At 36.1% G+C, this 22997-nt stretch overlaps 1 protein-coding gene across 4 annotated transcripts in view; it reads left to right on the top strand.

The window, feature by feature from the left end:
- The window catches only part of Oseg1 (intraflagellar transport protein Oseg1), a 796421-nt gene that overhangs the window by 184058 nt on the left and 589366 nt on the right, over positions 1-22997 (top strand). The gene's annotated exons all lie outside the window — the stretch shown is intronic.

Genomic DNA, 22997 nt, shown 5'->3' with positions numbered 1-22997 from the left:
TGGGTAGACAAGCATTCTATACTTTGCAGGGAACAGCATGGGTTTACTAAAAGAAGATCATGTTTTAACAATTTGCTCATATTTTATAACAATGTTACGGCCAAGTTGGATCAAGGGAATGGATACACAATGATAATGTTGGATTTTTCTAAGGCATTTGATAGGATACCACATGATGGGCTGTTGCGTAAACTGGAGAGTATGGAATTGGAATATGATCTATTGACTTGGGTCAGAGGATGAGTGCCAGACAGATATCAAAAAGTGGTATACAGTGGGTGTGAATCTGCCAGATTTAAGGTAACCAAAGGATGCTGTTATACATTTTTGAAAATTATGGAGACAACTACCGTATTTGAATAAAAACTTTAGTGTAATATAACTAAAATCTACATTCGACGTTTCGACCTTTATGTCAAGCTCATCTTCTGGAGCATACAACTATACACAGAAAACAAGCTACACTACAATCAAACTGGTTTGTTAAAGACACTGACCAACCACAACAACAATTGTTGGCCTGACCTCTGGTGAAAAAAAAAAAAAAAAATTATACATCAATGTTATAGTCCTATTGTTAGTGTTATCTGTTGGTTGTAGAAATACATTGAGCACAACAACAACAAGTATCTATCTATATACATATATTAACATCATGTACATTCCAGCCAGTTGGTATGGAATGGTTTCTAATACTAGCTGAAGATTGCCTAGAGTCCTGACTTATGCTGGATCTTATATATTAGGTAGGCTGAATGTGTGCCATCAAGATCCTTGGAATTTTCATGCCATCTTTGTTGTTGATATTTGGGTGGTTAATCAGGATTTCGCAGGCTTCCTTAAATTTCCTTCCGTACCAGGTTTTTGTGCGGTGTAAAGAGCAGGTGCTTTTCCAGTTGATTTGGTGTAAGGTGTTGAGTGCGTGGTCTGAGAGCCCTGCTTCACCATAATGGTTATATTTAATGTGTCTAATGTGTTCTTTCTTGCATATAGGGATTGTCCATCCTGTTTCACCAATGTATGGTAAGTTACAGGTGCAGTGGATGCAATAGACTCCAGGATGTGCTAATGGAAGGAGAGGATCCTTAGAGGAGTTGAATATGGTTTTAAGTTTAGTGGGTGGTTTAAAGGTGGCATTGAGGTTATAATGTTGTAGGATTCTGTTGATTTTTTTCGATAACCCTTTAATGTATGGGATGGCTATGGTTTTACTGTAATCTAGATTCGTTTTTGTTGTTGTTTTATGGAGTATTCTGTTAATAGTATTTTTGTTATAGCCATTATTTATGAATGTGTTGCTGATGATTTTTAGTTCTTGTTTCAGGGTTTGCTGGTTAGAGCAATTTGTTGTAGCTCTGTTTTTAAGGGTGTTAATGACTTCAAATTTTTGTTATAGTTGGTGGTATGAATTGGCATGTATGTATTGGCCAGTGTGTGTCAGTTTTCGGTAGACCATGAAGGATAGACTGCCTGAAGGAAGACGTGTGTCTAGGAATTGGAGCGAATTTTGGTTTTTGATTTCAATGGTAAATTGTATGCGTTCGTGTTGTTTGTTCAGGTGGATAAGGAATGTATTTAGCGTTTGTCACCCGTGCGGCCAGATCGTGAACACGTCATCAACGTATCTAAGCCAGACTGTTGGTCTTAGCGTGGCGGAATCAAGAGCCCTTTGCTCAAAGGTTTCCATGTAGAAGTTAGCAGTTGGGGGTGGGGGTATAGTGGTGAGCCCATGGCTGTAAAATTTGTTTTGCCACACGAAGTAACCGGACTGTAGTACTTGGGCAAAGAGGGCCGTAATGTCGGGCAGAAATTTGTTCTGTAGTAAGAGAATTGTGTCGTTGATGGGGACATTACTGAAAAGTGCAGAAACGTCGAAACTGACTAATAAGTCGTCTTTGTCGAGTGTTATGTTTTTAATTTTATTTATATAGTGTTGTGTGTTTTTTATGTACTAGGAGGAATGACCTACCAACTCCTTAAGTGTTGGCACTAATTTCTTGGCTAAGTGGTAATTGGGACTGTCTATTCCTTCCACGATTGGTCGAAGGAGCACATTTTGTTTGGGACCCCATATATTCTTGGGGGGGGCGGGCATAGTGGGGTTTGCGTTTTTTAACTGTGTCTGGTGGCCGAGAAGTGACGGACTTGAGTAGTTTCTCTGTTTATACTTTATTCTTTTTGTTGGGTTATAATTTACCATGTTATATGTGTTGTTATCGGCTGCTAGTTGATTCATTTGAAGTACATATGTTGACCTGTCAAGGACAATATTGGCCTTTATCCGCTTTCATTATTATTATTTTGTTTGGCTTTTAATGAGTTAATTGCTGCTAATTCTGTTTTTGTTAGATTGTTCTGTATGGTTTTCTTAGTGTTCAGAACATTACTAGTTTCTAGTTGTATTTTATCTGCTATATTGTTAGGTAGGGACCTGATGCCTCTTTCAATGTGGTAGATAAAATCCAATTTGTTTACCTTTTTAGGTGCTATTGCGTAGTTAAGTCCTTTATTCAGTAGCGTAACTTCGCCGTTGTTCAGGGTATGGCTTGATAGGTTGATCACATGGTTCTTGCTTGCCGTTGGTTGGTCACTCCTTGTCTCCCTTGTTTGTTGTTCATTGTTGGTGTTTATCAGGGAGGAAGTCTTCTGATTGGATAGATTCCTGTGATTGGCTGCCATATTTTGCCATTGTTTCAAACTGTGAAATTTTTCTTGAGTTTCTCTTTATTCTTTTCCATTTTTAATTCAATGTTATTAAAAATGTCATATTTAATTTATATATGAATTAAATATGAAATATTTAATTTAAATAAATAAATTATTAATAAATAATAATTTATTTATTTATTTATAAATAAATAAATAAATATTTATTTATTTATTTAATTATAAATAAATAAATAAATTTATTAAATTTATTTATTTAATTTATATGAAATTTTTGTTATAAATTTAATATAAATTTATAACATAAATTTTATAAATTTATATTAAATTTATAAAATTTAATATAAAATTTTATATTAATAATAAAATTAATATAAAATTTAATTTTATATTAATTTTATTAATATAAAATTAATACTATATTAATAAAATTAATATAGTATTAATTTTATTATACTATATTAATATAGTATTATTATAGTTCGATAGAATTAGCAGCAATTAAGTCATTAAAAGCCAAACAAAACATAATAATAATGAAAGCAGATAAAGGGATAAATTCAATGCCACTGTTGTCCTCGACAGGTCAGCATACGTACTTCAAATGAATCAACTAGTAGCCGATAACAACACATATAAAATGGTAAATTATAACCTAACAAAAAGAATAAAGGATAAAACAGAGAAACTACTCAAATCCGTCACTTCTTGGCCACCAGACACGGTTAAAAAACTCAAACCCCACTATGCCCCCCCCTCCCAGAATATATGGGGTCCCAAAAATACACAAACAAAATGTGCTCCTTCGACCAATCATGGAAGGAATTGATAGTCCCAATTACCACTTAGCCAAGAAATTAGCATCAACACTCAAGGAGTTTATAAACAAAATTAAAAATGTAACTCTCGACAAAGATGACTTATTAGTCAGTTTCGACTTTTCTGCCCTTTTCACTAATGTCCCCAAAATGACACAATCCTCCTACTACAGAACAAATTTCTGCAAGACATTATGGTCCTCTTTGCCCACGTACTACAGTCCGGTTATTTCGTGTGGCAAAACAAATTTTACCTACAAAAAGAAGGTACAGCCATGGGCTCACCACTATACCCCCCCCAATCGCTAACTTCTACATGGAAACCTTTGAGCAAAGGGCTCTTGATTCCGCCACGCTAAGACCGACAGTCTGGCTTAGATACGTTGATGACGTGTTCACGATCTGGCCGCACGGGTGACAAACGTTAAATACATTCCTTAGCCACCTGAACAAACAACACGAACGCATATAATTTACCATCGAAATCGAAAACCAAAATTCGCTCCCATTCCTAGACACACTAATCACATGTCTTCCTTCAGGCAGTCTATCCTTCATGGTCTACCGAAAACCGACACACTGGCCAATACATACATGCTAATTCATACCACCACCCATAACAAAAATATGAAGTCATTACCACCCTTAAAAACAGAGCTACAACAATTTTCTCTAACCAGCAAACCCTGAAACAAGAACTAAAAATCATCAGCAACACATTCATAAATAATGGCTGTAACAAAAATACTATTAACAGAATACTCCATAAAACAACAACAAAAACGAATCTAGATTACAGTAAAACCATAGCCATCCCATACATTAAAGGGTTATCGAAAAAAATCAACAGAATCCTACAACATTATAACCTCAATGCCACCTTTAAACCACCCACTAAACTTAAAACCATATTCAACTCCTCTAAGGATCCTCTCCTTCCATTAGCACATCCTGGAGTCTATTGCATCCGCTGCACCTGTAACTTACCATACATTGGTGAAACAGGATGGACAATCCCTATATGCAAGAAAGAACACATTAGACACATTAAATATAACCATTATCGTGAAGCAGGGCTCTCAGACCACACACTCAACACCTTACACCAAATCAACTGGAAAAGCACCTGCTCTTTACACCGCACAAAAACCTGGTACGAAAGGAAATTTAAGGAAGCCTGCGAAATCCTGATTGACCACCCAAATATCAACAACAAAGATGGCATGAAAATTCCAAGGATCTGAATGGCACACATTCAGCCCACCTAATGTATAAGATCTAGCATAAGTCAAGACTAGTCAATCTTCAGCTAGTATTAGAAACCATTAGGCTGGAATGTACATGATGTTAATATATGTATATAGATAGATACTTGTTGTTGTGCCCAATGTATTTCTACAACCAACAGATAACACTAATAATAGGACTCTAGCGTTGATGTATGTATGTATATATATATATATATATATATATTTTTTTTTTTTTTTTCACCAGAGGTCAGGCCAACAATTGTTGTAACGGTTTCAGTGTCTTTAACAAACCAGTTTGATTGTAGTGTAGCTTGTTTTCTGTGTATAGTTGTATGCTCCAGAAGCTGAACTTGACATAAAGGTCGAAACGTCGAATGTAGATTTTAGTTATATTACACTAAAGTTTTTATTCAAACACGGTAGTTGTCTCCATAATTTTCAAAAATGCATTCGTATCACCGTGTAAGCTTAAAAGAAATGATGCTGTTATACATTAGGTTGTTGAATTTTCCTCTGGTTGGTGAGAGTGACCATGAAGTAATTACCGGAGTGGTTTCTAGCTGTAAGAGAATTTTGTGAGGAAAGGATATATATCTGAATCCACAAGAATGGATATTATGTAAAGCTTGGGAGATGGCTTGCAGCTGTATTGTGGAATGAGGAGTTGGGTAGAAAGAACAAAAATAGGTAGAGTGGAATGGAAAGAAAAGAAAGATAGTGTGAAATGGAAGAGATTAAGCATGTAGAATGGAGGAAGAGGACATTATGGAGGCAACATGAGTGGTAATAATCTGTTGGAGGAGTACAAAGAATAGGCAATGAAGGCAGCTCATTTTAGTACTGGTAGCAGAAGTGCTGCATGAGCAGCAACAGCAAGATATAAAAAATCCTCTGGAGTTCTTTTGATACTGCCAGCAGAGAAAAGAATGATTATGAAAGGATAATATTAATTGGGTAAACATGGTAAATGGATAGCTACTGTGGAGGAAAAATGGAGAAGACGTAGTTGAGATATTAAATGAGTAAATCATGAAGTTATTTCATCCTTATGAATGCAACATCATGCAGAGTTTGATTGATGCAAAAAGTAAGAAAGACTGACTGTGAGTGAACAGGAGGTATATCAGGAAATTGAGTAAATTGGATATTTATAAGGCTGCTGTACTTGATGTTGTATCACCATGTGTTTTGAGGGAATGTATCAGAGAGACTTGACATCTGCCTTGACATACATGTTTAATTGAGTCTTGCATGTTCCAAAGGAGTTCGAAGGAGGGCAAGATTGTTCCACTTCATAAAGGGGGAGTGGCAAGATCCAAGCATCAAATTACGGGACAATCTGTATGTTTCAGGTGTTGTGGTTAAAGTGTTGGAGAGGTTAGTGAGGACCACAATCCAGAATTGGGTTGACAACAGTGATATTCTCTTTTGATGGACAGTTTGGGTTTGCTAAAGGAAGATCATGTTTTAGTAATCTGCTTACTTATTACAATAAAGTGACAAGTACATTGGACAGTGGAGATGCATACATAGTTGTATACTTATATTTTGAAAAAGCTTTTAATAGATTGCCTCACATGATAAGTTGATAGTCAAATTAGAATAGATGAGGTTAGATAAGAGATTAGTATGTTAGATTGAAGATTGGCTACTAATGATACTGTAGAAAGTGGAAAGTTTGAAAGAGGATATTCAGTTTTTGAAGATGATGCAAAGTTGGGAAGCAGTATGAAGAGTAGAAGAGATGTAGTTTTACATGAGGATCTGAATAGACTGAGTTTCCAAGTTCGTTGTTTCCAAGTCTAAGGTTTTAAAATTTGGAAAATAAAGATAGGATGCAAAGCATACAGTTGGTGGGAATATTATTATTAGTATGTGACACCTCCAGGGAGTCCAAAAACTCATTGAGGGAGAGTGTGCGAACAGCATCGAACGATTGATTCCTGTCCAACTACTAACCGCTCTCAAACTTGCTTAACTCTTTGCGTGATTCAGTAGTAGCAAAGGCTCTACCCTCTTCCTTTTATTCATAAGGATTTGCAACCAACTATTGGAGGATGTGGAGGAAATAAGAAATCTTGGAGTTTTGGTGAATAGGAACCTAAAATTTAGAGAACAAATTGCTGAGATTGTGATGACAGCACAGCAAATTCTGACAATGATGCATAGGATACTGACTTGTAGAAGCAAGGAGATTATGGTTAAATTGTATAATGCCTTGGCTGGACAACATATGGACTATTGTGCACCAATTTGGTTACCTGATTTTCAAAAGGGGGGTGTTTAAGGGTCAAAGCTATATAACTGAGAGGAGGCCTCCACATTGCCTTTAAAGAAATGCAGAGAACCTATCAGGGCTTCTGACCTAATGTCCACTCCTCACCTTTTCATGGTGCACCCTGTTATGTTACCTGGGTACTGAACAAACAAGGATGGGCTGGCAATTTGGGATTTAGCCGAAAAAATTGTATTCTTCTTGGCTTAAACCAAAATAAAAAATGATGGTTCAACATGACAAAATTTCATGCCGGCTGGGGCATCGCCCAGTTAAACAAGGCCCCTGTTGTTTTCGCCAGGGAACCAGGGCTAACAGCGAAAAGTCAGCTACTGGAACAAATCTGAAAACAAACTCCAACTCAACATCACCAGAGTTAAAGATCGGTACTATCAATATAAGAAGCCTGAATGTCAAAGAAATAGAGGTAGTGGAGGAATTAGATAAGTACCAGATCGACATAATAGGGGTGACTGAAACAAAAAAGACAAAAACTGGTGAGATCTTTCTGAGCAATAAATACAAAATGTTATATTCAGGCAATGACAATCAAGGAAAAGAAGGAGTAGCCATAGTATTCAACACTAAATACGAGGGAATGGCAGGCAGTCTCGAGTAGAGTGATATGGGCAAATATGAGAATAGGGAACTGGACTGTGAGACTTATTTGTGTCTGTGGTTTCACAGAAGGTTCTACTAAGGTAAAAGTGGAGAAAATTTTGAGGCTTTAGAGAAAGCAACTAACACATTGAAAAAGGAAAAGTTGGTCAGTCCATGTTGGGGATCTAAATAGCAGAGTAGGAAATGATTGTCAAACATACAAAAATATTTTGGGAAAATTTGGAGAAAAGAGCAAAGCTAATAATAATGGCAAATATTTGTTGGATTTCTGCTCAGGACATGGACTGGTTATTACTAACACCATGTTCCAGCATAAAAATGTGCACAAATTCACATGATGAGAAGAGGCAAGGAATAGGAAAAGTCTCATTGACTATGTTATTGTTGATAGTGATGTTTTCTCCCTGGTGCAGGACACCAGAGTGTACAGAGGATTTGGAATTGGAAGTGATCACTATTTAGTATTGAGCAGGATAAAATTGAATTTCATTTTGAAAAGAAGAACATCTAAGAAAGTTTTAAAGAGAATAAAAGTTGAGCAGCTCTGAGATGTGAACCGTAGACTAAATACACAAATATTATTGAAGAAAAAATGAAAGAGTTTGAGATCAGGAACCAAACCTTGGAGATTCAGTGGCAAGTCCTGAAGAAAACACTGATTGATTCATCCAGAGAGTCATGTGGTGAGGTTGCGTGCAAGGATAGAAAAATCATGGTGTACACAAGAAGTTAAAGAGGCAGTGAAAGAAAAGAAGAAAGCATATCAAAAGTTCCTGGCAAATAAGTCGGCTTGTGCTCTTAAAGAATACAGAGACAAATGTAAGAAAGTTAAACAGTGTGTAAAACTAGCTAAACAAAAGTCATGGGAGGACTTTGGTAAGAACATAGAAAATAAATATCAAGAAAGTGGCAAGATATTCTGGAGTTGTTGAAGAAGCTCAGAAATGGAGGAAAGAGTGCTGTAAAAGGAATTAGAGATGATCAAGGTGACATGGAAACGAGAGAAAAAGATATCCTTGAATTATGGAGTGATTATTTTGAAAAATTGCTAAATGAAGCTAGCAGTGATGATGATGACAGCTCAGTGATTAAAAAAAACACTGAACAGACTTGCAATCAGGAATTCCTGAAATGTGGACATGCAGAAAAAGTAGATATTTGACCAGAAATGCTGAAGTATGGTGGTATAAAAGTCTTACAGTGGCCGCACTGCATAGTTGAGAAAGCCTAGACAGAGGGACGAGTTCCCAAAGATTGGAGTAGAGCTCTCATAGTACACATATATAAAAATGGAAATAAAACTGAATGTGAGAATTACAGAAGTATTTCCCTACTGAGTTCCTGGCAAGATTTATGCCAGTATATTTGAGAAACGGTTGAGAAGAATTGTGGAAGAAAAGCTTGTTGAAGAACTAGTTGGATTCAGGCCAAATAGAGGCTGTCAGGATCAGATTTTCACTTTACGACAGATAGTTGAGAAATCATGGGAATATAACAAAGATCTCTATTTAAGTTTTGTAGATCTGGAAAAAAGCATATGACAAGTTACCTGTACATCCTTCCATTCAACAGTTAGAATGGAAGGATGTACAGGATTGTGGTTTAATGTTAAATCTGGTGTGAGACAAGGATGTACATTATCCTCTCTGTTATTCATTATCTATATGGATCACATTATGAAGGAAAGTGGTATTAAACCTGATATCAAAATTATGTTAATTTTAGCTCTTTGCTTTATGCAGACGATGCATAAAGCAAAGAGCTAAAATTAACATAATTTTGATATACTTCTAAATAAATCTGCTATAAGTCTACAAGATTCCCTGACTGAAGTGAATAACTGTTGTAATAGATATGGTATGAAGGTCAACATTAAAAAGACAAAGACAATGAAAATAGGCAGAAACATTGAAAATATCAACTGCATTGTGAATGGAGAACGTATAGAACAAGTAAAACATCTCAACTAATTAGGCACGATTTTTAGTGAAGATGGTAAATTAAATATGGAAATAGACAACAGAATCAACAAAGCTGCTATGGTAGAATGTCAGCTGAATAGATTTATATGGAATAAGAGCGAAATTAGTCAAAACACTAAATTAGCTGTATAACTGCCTAAGTGGTTAACGACAAAGTGAGGAATAAGGTACATGAGATACGGAACATGGAACATTAAAAGTCTACATGGAAATGAAAACGAATTAATAGATGAATTTAAAAAAATTGAGATTGGATCTGCTAGCAGTCACAGAAACAAAAAAGAAAGGTCAAGGTTGCCAGGAAATGAAAGAATTATATATACTTTTCTATTCAGGGGGAAACCAAAGAGAATGGGGTAGCATGCATAAATAAACCAGATCTGAAAGAATATACAGGGTGTTCACCCTGTATATTCCTTGATTATAATGTATATATTATAACTTTTTGAGTGTATACTTGAAATGAAACACAAAGTTAGACTTCAATGCATAACATATAGGAAAAAAGTCATCAACATGTGCACCGCCGGTAACGTAAAATATCCAAGTGGTAATCAATAACACACCACACATTCTCCAACTTTTGTTGTGTGACTGCTTCAACTGCATTTCTGATGCACTGTCACAATGTCTGGAACTGATGTTGCATAAACAAGATCCTTAACATATCTCCCCCCCCCCCAAAAAAAAGTCTAGTGGTGTGATCTCCAGTGACCTCGCAGGCCATGGGATTGGACCATCTCTGCCAATCCAGCGATGCGGGAATTCTCGATTAAGATGACTGTGAACATCATGAGACCAATGAGGGGGGGGGGGCTCCGTCCTGTTTAAAGATAACATTTGGTTGCATCTCCCGTAGCTGGGGAATGGCATAATTATTGAGCATTTCTAAAAGTACACATTTCCATTAATTTCTTTTTCAAGAAAGAAGAAAGGGCCAATCACACGATCATGCATTAGTCCACACCACACGTTTAGTTTTGGACTAGCTCGAATGTGTTCTCTTATGGCACGTGGGTTTTCAGTTCCCCAGATCCTTACATTGTGTCTGTTGACTACTCCACTCACGTGAAATGTGTCTCATCAGAGAAACAAACAGGCTGCAAAAAATCATTACACTCATCGATGCGGTTCAAAATGAGGTTAGCAAATTCTTCATGCCTAGGACGATCATCTGACTTTATCTCCTAGACAATTTGAACTTTGTATGCAAACAATTTCAAATGTTTGCATACTACTTTGCAGACTGTACTCTTTGACATTTGAAGTTCTAGTGAAGTTCTTCTGATTGACTTCTGCAGTGACTGGGTGAAGGCAGTTTGAACTGCCTCAACTGTCTCCTCAAAAACCGATGGGCTACCACTGCTTGTACCCTTATGAACTGAACCTGTTTCTAATAACTTTGTCTTCCATGACTTAATGAGCTTGACATCAGTTAGGTTCTTTCCATACTGTGGCCTAAACATTTGCTGTACTGTAACTGGAGATTTTGTTTCTGCTAGCCACAGAACACATTGGGTCCTATGCTGAAGCCATTTTTAAAGAAAATCAGCAGCAATGCTCCTGGTGGCAAAAGCAGTTTATTGAAGATACCAGTATGGAAACTTTTTGAGTGCCCAAGTTTACCTGCATCAAAATTTATTCAGTTAGTTTCATTGTTAAAATATTATATCCAGTTGAAATCAGGATAATCATTTGTAGATACCTTGCATTACTAAACGGCAACTAATAAATGAAAAGTTGTTGACAATCACTATAGATTTTAAATCAGATAACCAAGTATTCACTGTAATTGTTGCATATGGCCCAAATGATAATGCTAATAAAAGAAATTAAAGATGCATTCTTCGAACTCTTACAAAAAAACAATTGAAGAAATTCAAGGGCATATTATACTACTAGGAGACAATGGCTGGGTAGGGAATCAAGTAGACGAGGAAACAAAAGAAGTGTTGGGATCGCAAGGAGAAATAACCTGGAATAATAATGGAGAAAGAATAATAAATCTTTGCCTTATAAATAATTTAGTGATAGCAAATACTATGTCCAAGCATAAAGAAATCCATAAGTTTACCAGGGAAGAGCCTAGTAGAAATGAAAAATCTATAATTAACTACTCCATCATAAGCAGATCATACCAGAAGTACACAAAATACGCAAGAGTCTGTAGAGGTACTGAAATAGGCAGTGACCACTACTTATTAGTATATTGGAAACGATCCATAAAATAAAAGTTGAAAAATGTAGAAAAAGTAGCAAGGGAATAAATGTTAAGATAAAGAACTACAAACTAAAGAAAGAAGAAACAGCCTTTGAATATAAAAGTAAAACAGAAGAGAAGATGAAAGAAGTAGAAAAAGAGATGTATGAAGACCAAGATTGATTCGAAATTTTTTCTTTGTAATTATGAAATTTTTAATGTAGCCCACACTATCTGAAAGGTCGAAGACCCCTGAAATAGAGGATACACTGGACGAAATTATTGAATTTCGTCCAGTGTAAGAAGAACAAAATAACTTAATAGCAACCATACAAAGCCTCTACAAAAGTAATAGAAATTTGCAAGAACCTGTACTAATAGATCAAAAGAATTTGAAACAAATATAGAAGTGATGCAAAGCTGTATCCTCAACCCTCTTCTTTTCAGTATAGTAATGGATGAAATTTTAAAGGCATGCCAAACAAAAACAAAAAAGTTCCACCTAGGATACAGGAAACTTAAAGAAACCAGGATTTCACACATTGCCTTGGCAGATGATGTAGTGATTCTAGCAAATACAGCTGAAGATTTGCAGTGCAACATCAACATTTGGTATGGAGAAACAAAGAAAAGGAATATGACCATAAATATAAATAAAACTAAAACAATGGTCATATCTAGAAACCAACCAAAACAAAACACATAATAAAAATAGAGAACCATCAACTGGAACAAGTTCACTCCTTTAAATACTTGGGATCATATATATACAAGAAGATGGTAGACTAGACACAGAAATTAACAACAGGATAATGGGGCGAGCGAAGCTATTCTATGCATTGAAAGGCCCACTCCTAGATAAGAAAGAAGTTACCCAGAATACCAAAATGGCAGCGTACCGTTCATTGTTTGTACCAACACTAACATACAATTGCGAGTCTTGGTGTTTAACAACAGGAAACACAAATAAACTACAAACAATTGAAATATCTTAGGAAAGTGGCATAAAAAACAAGACTAGACCGAATATGAAATCAAACTATAAGAGACAGTCTTCAAGTTGCACCTCTGAACCAATTCATAACACAAGCCAACATGAGGTGGTTTGGACATCTTAATCAAATGGAAGAAGGAAGAATAGCAAAAACTGTATATGAAAGCCAGAAAATAGGAAAAAGAAACATAGGCGGTCCCAGGAAAGGTTGGCAAAAGGAAATTAAAGAAAAATTGGAAAAGAAGGGAATGAACTGGAAAGAAGCAAAAGAACAAACCTTGGACAGGATGGCATGGAAATCTCTTTGGCAAAATCTTGATGCTTAAATGCACAAGAGATCATAGATGAAGAAGAAGAATAAGGATCTGACAACTGGGTCAGAAGTAAAACACTTGACCAAAGACTAGAGACTGCAGATATGAAATTCCTGAGAAAGATTAGGGGCATGAATAGATGGCATCAATGGCAATCTCATATTAAAAACGAGGATATTAGGAAAGAACCATATTGTCAGCACCCAGGAATGTGTTAGCAGAGCTAATCTCAGATGGTATGGTCACTTAAACAGAATGGGAGAAGGAAGGAAGATTAGCAAAACAAGTGTTCTCTGCCAGGTTGGTAGGAAAACGACCCAGAGGAAGACCAAGATATAGGTGGATTGATACGGTACACAGTTCCTTAGACGATAGAAATATAAGATTTGATAATGTTGGAGTCTTGACAAGTAACAGACTGATTTGGAGGAAAATTGTAGTTAGGAAGTTAGTAATGATGTAATTTTTCATGTAGTATTATCATATTCTGTACACCCCTTGAGGGTATATATCAGGAATTTGATGATGATTTTCAAAAGGATGAAAAGATATTGGAAAGGATTTAGAGGTAATTGACTAAGATGTCTTTATATGATAGTATGAAGAGAGGTTGAAAAAATTTGCAGAGTCTTAGTAGAAAGGAGGTGGAGGGAGTGGGAAGGATATGATAGATACATATAAGTTGCTAATGGGTTTTTATGGGATGAATGTTAAAGAGGTTTTTCATAGAATGGTGGGAGATGGTGAGAGAACACGAAATCATCCCTAGAATAAAGAATGAGAATCATATTTTTTGTATGTAGAGTGGTGAATGATTGGAATGATTGTCTGAGAATGCGATGACTGCAGAGAATGCGGATGTATTTAAGGCATGTTATGATAAGCTGCTTGTGACAAAGAGATCTCCCACAATGGGTTTTGCTTTGTGGAGTCTGGAGATAATAAAACTTTGCTGTTATTATCCCTCTGCAAATTCTGATAACGACCCTGACCACTTTTTTTGTGCTGTCTTACAAGACTTTTTTTTTTCATAAATAGGCTCAAAACAGGCAAATTCTATGTTTCTTTGGACACAGAATTTAAAAATGGAACCTATTTTTATTTCTAGCACATCAGTATTCTTTGTTACAAGTGTGATGAAACATGTCTGGCCTATGAATTCTTCAATGATAACATTTAAAAAAAAAAAATTTTAAATGTGCAAAACTATATTTTATAACATGAACTTTCATATTTTGCTTTCTACACCATAGAGTTTATAAACCTGTAGTACTTTTGTACTGTGGGTAGTCTAAAGAAATTTTTTGCCATTTTTTTTTTTATTCATTTCTTATCTAGTCCAAACACCCTGTCCTAGAGATCAAACATGGAATCTTTTCCATTCCACTTCAGGCCTTCAGTAAGTGGGTCCACTGGACGATGAGATTCATCTACCACCTGAAGACAATTACAAACATCCAGGCTCATGGTGGAATTTGAATCCATAGCCTGTTGGTCAGAGAGCAGGTATGCTAACCACTTGGCCAACAGGCTGGCATATAAAAGTAAGAAAAAAAAATGACACCAGAACTTTGTCAATTCATAGTGAAAAATTTATGGAGACACAACACATCTGTTAGAATAATTACTTTACTTAACATTAAGCAAGTAACAATCGACATTGCGACCTCTGTATTGAGGTCATCATCAGGAAAAATATGTACAATATACAAGTACATGGCATTGCACTACACAAAAGCAAAATGAATCTAAATGTTTGTTAATCATTTATCCTTTCACTTAGCTAAGAAATTTGGCTAAGTGAAACTCACTCAAAGAGTTGGTAGTTCATTCCCACTCCTACATAAAAAATACACAATACTTCATATTACTAGATTAGAAACATCACACTCAACAACAAAGATTTATTAGTCAGCTTTGATATAATGCATGTGAAAAAGAGGCTGTGGGAGAGATATAAGGAAACAGGTGAAGAGCACATGCACGAAGATTATAAGACACAGGCCAGGAGAGTGACTAGTATGATAAGGAAGGCGAAACTGGAATATGAGATTGGCCGTAAGATCTAAAGAAAATCCTAGGGAATTTTTTAGCTATGTGGCCAGTAGGAGGAGAAATGATGGTGAAAGAATGACATTGTGGGATAAAAATGGGAATAGAGTGACTGATGCAGAGGATATAGTGGAATTGTTCAATGAAACACTTTATTGGTGTATTTCATCCTGGAGGAGTAAATTTTAATACTAGAGGGATAGGGCAGGTTCGAGGTTTAGAGGTGCAGAAGGAGAGTGTGTTTCAAATACTGAGTACTCTGGATGTCAGTAAAGCTGGGGGACTGGATGGTATTTCACCACGAGTTTTGAGAGAATGTGCTAAAGAACTGACAGCTCCTTTAACCTGGCTTTTCAATGGAAGTCTGGCTATGGGAAAGGTGCCCAGGGAATGGAAGGAAGGTAAGATAGTGCCATTGCATAATGGCGGTAGCAGACTGGAAGTGTCTAATTATAGGCCAGTTTGTGTGTCATCAGTAGTTGTTAAGATCTTGGAGAAATTAGTTAGGGACAGTATACAACAGATGAGGGTAATGTTATCTGTGAGAGTCAACATGGATTTGTGAAGTGCTCTTGTTTTAGTAATATGCTAGCCATTTATAATAAAGTTACAAGAGCAGTAGATGAGGGAAAGGCATATACTGCTATTTTCTTGGATTTAGCGAAGGCATTTGACAGGGTTCCACATGATAAGCTGATATTTAAGTTGCACCACATGGGTTTGGATGTCAGGTTGGTCAAATTGGCTGTCCGATAGGTATCAGAGAGTTGTGTATGGTGGGGCAGTTTCAAGAAGACAGAGGGTTACAAGTGGGGTCCCACAGGGCTCAGTACTAGGACCTATATTGTTTAACCTTTATATCAGTGACATTTGTCAGTGGATTGTAGGGGAATATTCAGTTGTTTGCCGATGATGTGAAGCTGGGAAGGGTTATAAGTAATAGTGCAGATGTAGTAGTCCTGCAGGAGGATTTGAATAATCTGGATGGATTGGCAAATGAATGGGGGTATCGGTTTAATGCAGCAAAATATAAGGTCTTGAGGTTTGGGACACATCGATGGGATGCTGCATACTCTATTGGAGGAGCTATACTGGAGGAAGTAGGGGAGACGAGAGATCTAGGATTGATGATTGATAGAAATCTGAAATGCAGGGGACATATTGCAACGGTGGTGAAGATAACACAGAGGATTGCTGCAATAATGAGAAGGATGCTGACCTGCAGAGATAAAAGAGTTATCATTCCGTTCTATAAGACCCTGATCAGACCACACTTAGACTATTGTTCTCAGATTTGGTCCCCAGGATTTGAAGCGAATAAATTAACTGTGGAAAGGGTACAAAGGCGGATAACAATGACATTTTCAGGACTGTACAGTGTTAGTTATGAGGATCAACTGAGGGAATGTGGACTGCAGAGTTTGGTGGATAGAAAGAGAGGTGATATGATTGAGACTTTTAAACTGTTGAGAGGTGGTTACAGGATTGTCACTGGGGAGTTTTTTCACTTGGTTGAACAGTGGGAAGGAGTGATGACAAGGGACCATCCCTGGAAGTTACTAAAGGAAACTGTGATCAAGAGGGTGAGGAGTGGATAGAGTGGTGAGAGCGAGAACGGTCAGTGAGTTTAAGGAATGGTATGATAGACTTTGGGTTTCCTAGGAGGGACCTCCCACGATGAGTCTTGATAGATTTGTGTTTCCTAGGAAGGACCTCTGCAATGAGTCTTTTGACTCCTTGAAGGCCTAAATAATAATAATAATAACTGCCCTTTTCACTAATGTTCCTATGAGTGATACTATTCTTCTCTTACAAAACATTTTTCCACCGGATATCATGGCCCTCTTTGTCCACCTACTCTGCTCTGTGTATATCGTGTGGCAAAATAATTTTTGCCTACAAAAAGAAGGTATGGCCATATGCTCACCATTCCCGCCCCCCCTTCCAATAGCTAACTTTTACATGGAAGACTTTGAGCAACTAGCTCTAGATTTGGCCAGCCTAAAACCCAAAGTCTGGCTCAGATACATTGATGATATTTTTGCCATTTTGCCCCACTGCCACGAAACATTAAATGCATTCCTAAGCTACCTGAACTAACAACACAAATGTATCCAATTCACCATTGAAATTGGAAACAATAACTTTTTTCCTTTTCTAGACACACTCATCACACGTCTTCCCTCATGCTGCCTCTCCTTCATTGTCTACCGCAAACCTACACACACACAGGCCAATACATACATAAAAATTCATACCACCATCCAACACAAAAACTAGGAGTCATCAGCACCCTCAAACACAGAGCTGTAACAATTTGCTTCAATGAACAAGCTCTAAACCAAAAATTTGAAATCATTAACCAAACATTTGTAAAAAATGGCTACAATAAAAAAAAAAAAAAAAAAAAAAACAGTTCACAAGATCCTCCATAAAAATGCCATTAAAAGCGAAAACATTACAAGAATACCATAGCCATACCCTCAATTTTGGAAAAAATAGATAGAACACTACTTAAATACAATATCAAGATCCCTAGGAAAACTAAGAAATTTATTTAGCTCCTCTGATGATCCTCTTCCATACATCTTCCATCTTTTTTGAAAACAGGGCTGGTTGTGGGAGGATTAGGAGACATCCATGGAAGCTGGGAAAGAGTGTGGTTAGTAAGGGTGTTAGAGCTGGGTTCTTTACTTGTAGAGTGGTGAATGAGTGGAATGGGCTGCCAGAGTCTGTGGTGGGTGCTGTTACAGTGAATGAGTTTAAGGCGAAGTATGATAGATACTGTATGAATGTCGAATAGTTGTGATGAACATGATTTGGGGCCTCCCTTGATGAGTCTAAGGACTCCCTGGAGTTGCCCGTAATAATAATACCTTGCCCACCCAGGGTGTTTGATCGTCCTTCTTTCTTGTATTCGATCCGCCATCTTGTTCTACCTTAGTTTTTAAACAAGTAATTAGTTGCTGATTGATTACTAATTTTAATATAGAGAAATTTATATTTTTAGACTGCTCCACTCTATATCTAGATTAGTCTATTGGAATATAGTGGAACCAACCAATAACTAATTTTTTTATAGTAACTTTATTTCTCATATAGGCCGAGTTTATCTCTTAATTTTAAGGCTCCCGCTAGGTCCGATAATTTTATGAACGGTGCAGTAAACAAGATTCAGGCAAACACAAATTTAAAATCAATAAAACAAAACATTTAATTTAGGGTCATATAATATACACTTAAGCTCAACTCTGACAAGAAAATAATATAAATATCTTATAGATTCAATCTATGATCACTCTGCTGTCAAACTTACAGCTTTCACAACATTGAATTAACTTCTAATACAGTTCAATATCACAAAATCTCTTGATAACAATTTTTACTATTATCACACAGTCAGCAAAGTCTCAATACATTAATGGTGGCAACAACTGCTTCACAAGTATTCACTTTCATACTTCTTACTCCGGCTGATTTCAGCAAAAAAACGTTATAGTTAATGCGGGGAATAACAGGAGGAATCACACATATATTTCTGCACTGAAGTAACACATAAATGGACAGTTCTTACCGGGGAATTCCGTTGCTCATCAATTTCACTATGGGCACACTTAATAACTGTATTTATTTCGCACACTATGGCAGCACTAATTAGAATAAATCTTCTCAGTGATAACTGAACTTTTAATGGTTGCACTTTACATGTATGGACGTATTTGGATAAAGAAAAATTCTCATTCCTTCCTTAACACTATTTGATTGATTCAGCACTCTGTTAACGTTCCATGAAACTAATGGAACACGCAGTAATTCTTTAACTTCTAGAATTATTCTCAGTTGCCTAATACTTTCCCGGTAATTTAATAGCTTAATTACAGCACTAAGGTTCTAGTTACAGCAATCCTTTGCATTCCTTTTCTGCTACTCCGTATTTTCCTCGTCTGCCTGTGCTATACTAAAATGCTCTCCTATCCCTGAGTGGTCCGTCCTGATAAAGAAAAGAGCCATGGTTTTCTCCGCTCTTAGCTTATATACCTCCCTTCTATTTTCCCGCCAAAATGTTTCTCGTGCTCTTGTTTATGTCAAATTCCTTCTCTCAGTTCAATACAACATCTTGCCATTCACGCACGCGCCAGCTATTTCTCGCCCGTTTCCATAGTAACAAACAAAATAAAATAAAAACAGAAGTATTGCATAACATTATACCTTTACACACTGGTAATAATAAATAAAACTTAAATATTATAATTCACATAAGGTATATTAAGCTTGTATATACAGTTTCTCATAATATTAAATTAGGAATAATCAGATTAAATAGAATAATATCTCAATACAAGGTCCTATCATTGCTAACATTTTAGATTAATTAATAAGACTTAATAATTAAACTCAAGGCAATTACATGAATAATAATTTATAACAAGAGATTTACATAAAATAATATTTACAAATGTAGCCTTTGTCATGGTGGATTATGTTGGATTCTAAAAGGAATATTAATAATTTAAATTTCTCTTCATTCAGAATCCAACACGAGGTTTACGAAATTCAGTGTACCTGTAACTTACCTTACATAGGGGAAAACAGGATGCACCATGCCAGTCAGAAAAGATGAACACAAACACCACATTAAATACCTCCACTATGGTAAAACAGACCTATTAAAAACTAAAAATTAGACCATGCACTCAAAACATGTCACAGAATTGACTGCAAAGGCACTGAGTCCTCCCTACACCGCACCAAAACCTGATAAGAAAGAAAATTCAAAGAAGCTTGTGAAATGCTAAAACATGATCCAAATCTGAACAAAAATGATTGATTAATTATTCCAAGAATGTGGAGGACCCATCTTCAACCCATATAGCAACCAGAACAATCCTAGACAGAAGAAAATCTCAATACAAAAGGACTGTAGAAATTATTTAATGTAGTTCCTTTTTTTTTTTGCCTCACCAGAGGTCAGGCTAGGATAAATGATTAACAAACATTTAGATTCATTTTATTTTGTATTGCACAATGGCATGTAGCTTGTATATTGTACATATGTATGTTTCCTGATGATGACCTCAACACAGGTCAAAGCATCGATTGTTACTTGCTTAATGCTAAGTAAAGTAATTATTCTAACGTGTGTTGTGTTTCCATAAATTCTTCATTATGAATGCTTGACCACCTTGTAACCTAAAAAGAAAGAAGAACTTTGTCAAAACAATCAATGAAATTGAAGAGAGCTGCTTTTCTTATCCCATAACTATGCTCAGTGTTCACAAGGTGACAGGAAACCCAACAGGAATAGAAATAATATGGACAAAACATTTCCCCCATTTACTTAAAAATAAAAGTATCCTCTATCAGGTCCATCAAACCGGAAATATAAATCAAACAAATTCCAAACCAAAAATTCTAGAAGAAAAAATCATCATGACAGTAAAATCAGTTCAGATTAAAAAGATACATGGACTGGATGGCATCCCAAAAAACTGTCAAATGGAACTATACAATACCTAAACTATTTACACAACCCAATGTTAGAAGAAAAAAAAAATCCCTGATGATTTTACTCAGTAAAATCTTCCCAATATATAAAAAAGGAGATAAAAGAAATACAAAAACTATGAATCCATATAATTCTACCAAAATTTCTTAGAATCATTCAAAACAGAATTAAAAAAGGGTATAAAGAAGTAATTGAAGAACAACAAATGGGAATCAGAGATGGATAAGGAACCAGTGATGCAATGTTCGTTTTACAGAGACTAACAGATTTGACATGAGAAAAGCAGAAAAGCTTTTTTGTATGTTTTATAGACTACAGTCAAGCCTTTTGATTAAGAAGATAGAAACTGCACACAAAAAAGATTGAAATTTTACCTAATCAATATAATCAGAAAGTGCTATAATGACACACAGACACTAGTAAAATTCAGGAACACTGAAACAAATAAAATCTGAACCCATAGGGGAGGCATCCAGGCCCCCCCCCCTTCCCCCTTGGTCAACCCTTTCTTTGGAGAGATGGTTGGAGAATCCTTGTCAAAGAAAATATGAACTGCATATTGTAAGTGGAAGAAACATCACCCACTTGCAATATGCAGTTCATATTGTTCTGACAGCTGATAGTTTAGAGAACCTAAAATCAGTAATATCTAACATAAATCTAACCAACAACAAATACAACTTGCAGATAAATCTTGATAAGACAAAAATTACAGTAATAGGCAGAGTGAAAAAAAATATGGCAATGTTACAATAAATAATAAAAGGATAGAATAAGCGGACAGTTTAAATTATCTTGTATCATTAACCATTGAAGATCTAAGTTATATAAAAACTATCAAGCACAGAATTGGTCTAGGATGGTCAGCGATGAACAAGTTGAATAAAATATGGAGGGAAAAAAAATAGCCATAGCCTAAGGACTAACTCAATGATCCTTCGAATGGCACTGCACGGAGCAGAAAGCTGGATTGCTGCCAAACACAAAGAAGACAGATTAAAAGGTTTTGAATTAAAGTGTTTAAGAAGAATATCAGTGGCGCCAAGTGGACTGAAAAAAAAAACACGACAAGACAACAATAAAGTAAGAAAAGAGTTGGGTTACACTGATAACATCCTAAATAGGCTACACAAAAGACAGTTACAATGTTTTAGGCAACATAGCCAGGATATGCCAAGAAAGACCAGAAAGGTGAGTTCACCTTACTCATCATTCAGTATTAAAGGGTTCAGGAATGACATACTGGTAAGAGTGAAGAGCAAAGGAAGTGGATCCTTAATCAGAGTCTGTATTTGTACTCATGCCAGTTCCAGCTGATGAACAATTTATGTTTCTTAATTCTAACACAAGTTGTCTTATAAATCAGTCATGATAATAAAATGCTTGTGTAAAAATCTTATTCATAAAATTCTTGCCTAGTGCATTTTAGGCATATATAAAAGTCAGAACTAAATTGTAAATATATACAGAGAATTTACTGTTCTGCTCTGAAGGCATGCATAAGTGCAGCGCAGTCTGATTATACCAAGGTCTGATGAAATGTAGTAAAATGTTCGATTCCACTTCACACCAGATGGCTTCAAATTCACTGCCACATGAAATACTGTTATTATTATTAGTAGTAGTACTGTAATCATAGGTGTCAGCACTAACTGGATTCAAGTCCTCCAATATCATTAGCAGCACGCCTCTTCCTCTTCTATCCTTCTTAAAAATACTGTACGCTTTACGCTCAATACTACTTAGTATGTCTGATTTTGATTGTCAAGTCTCACTAATGCCTACAATCTGAAACTGGCTATGACGGCTATATAGACATCCATCTAAATCTTGATAAGATTTCGTAGCACCCCTTCAATAACATCAATAAGAAGTGTAATTTGGTCTCACTATTTCATTCACCTCGGCTGGTAGGGAGGTTAAAAAGTTGGTACAGAATTGGATTTGTCCTCCACAATAGAGATATGTACCAACCATCAGATTTGTTTAGTTCTAATGGATTACATCAGTGGATTTGTCCATAACTGAGAATGATTGGGGAGAATGATCTTGCAGTCTTAAATTGAGTATGTGCAATTTTTGCTTAAGAAGAGGTATGTGTGGAGATACAGAGCTAGTGATCACAACAAACTTAGGCAGCAACTTTTAACACTGTCTAATAGAATTAGAAATGGTCAAGATGTTCGAGGGAAGCAGTATCAGATTGCACAATTAAGGTATGAAGGATAGATCCATGTGAGATAAATGGACAAATTATTATTACATGACACCTCCAGGGAGTCCAAAGACTCATCGAGGGAGAGTATCTACTCTACAAC

This window comes from Typopeltis vanoorti, chromosome 2 (assembly GCF_054136105.1).
Source record: "Typopeltis vanoorti isolate ZY-2024b chromosome 2, IOZ_Tvanoo_1.0, whole genome shotgun sequence".
Taxonomy (NCBI): Eukaryota; Metazoa; Arthropoda; class Arachnida; order Uropygi; family Thelyphonidae; genus Typopeltis; species Typopeltis vanoorti.
Note: the sequence above shows the minus strand (reverse complement) of the source record. Positions and strands in the feature narration are given on the sequence as shown.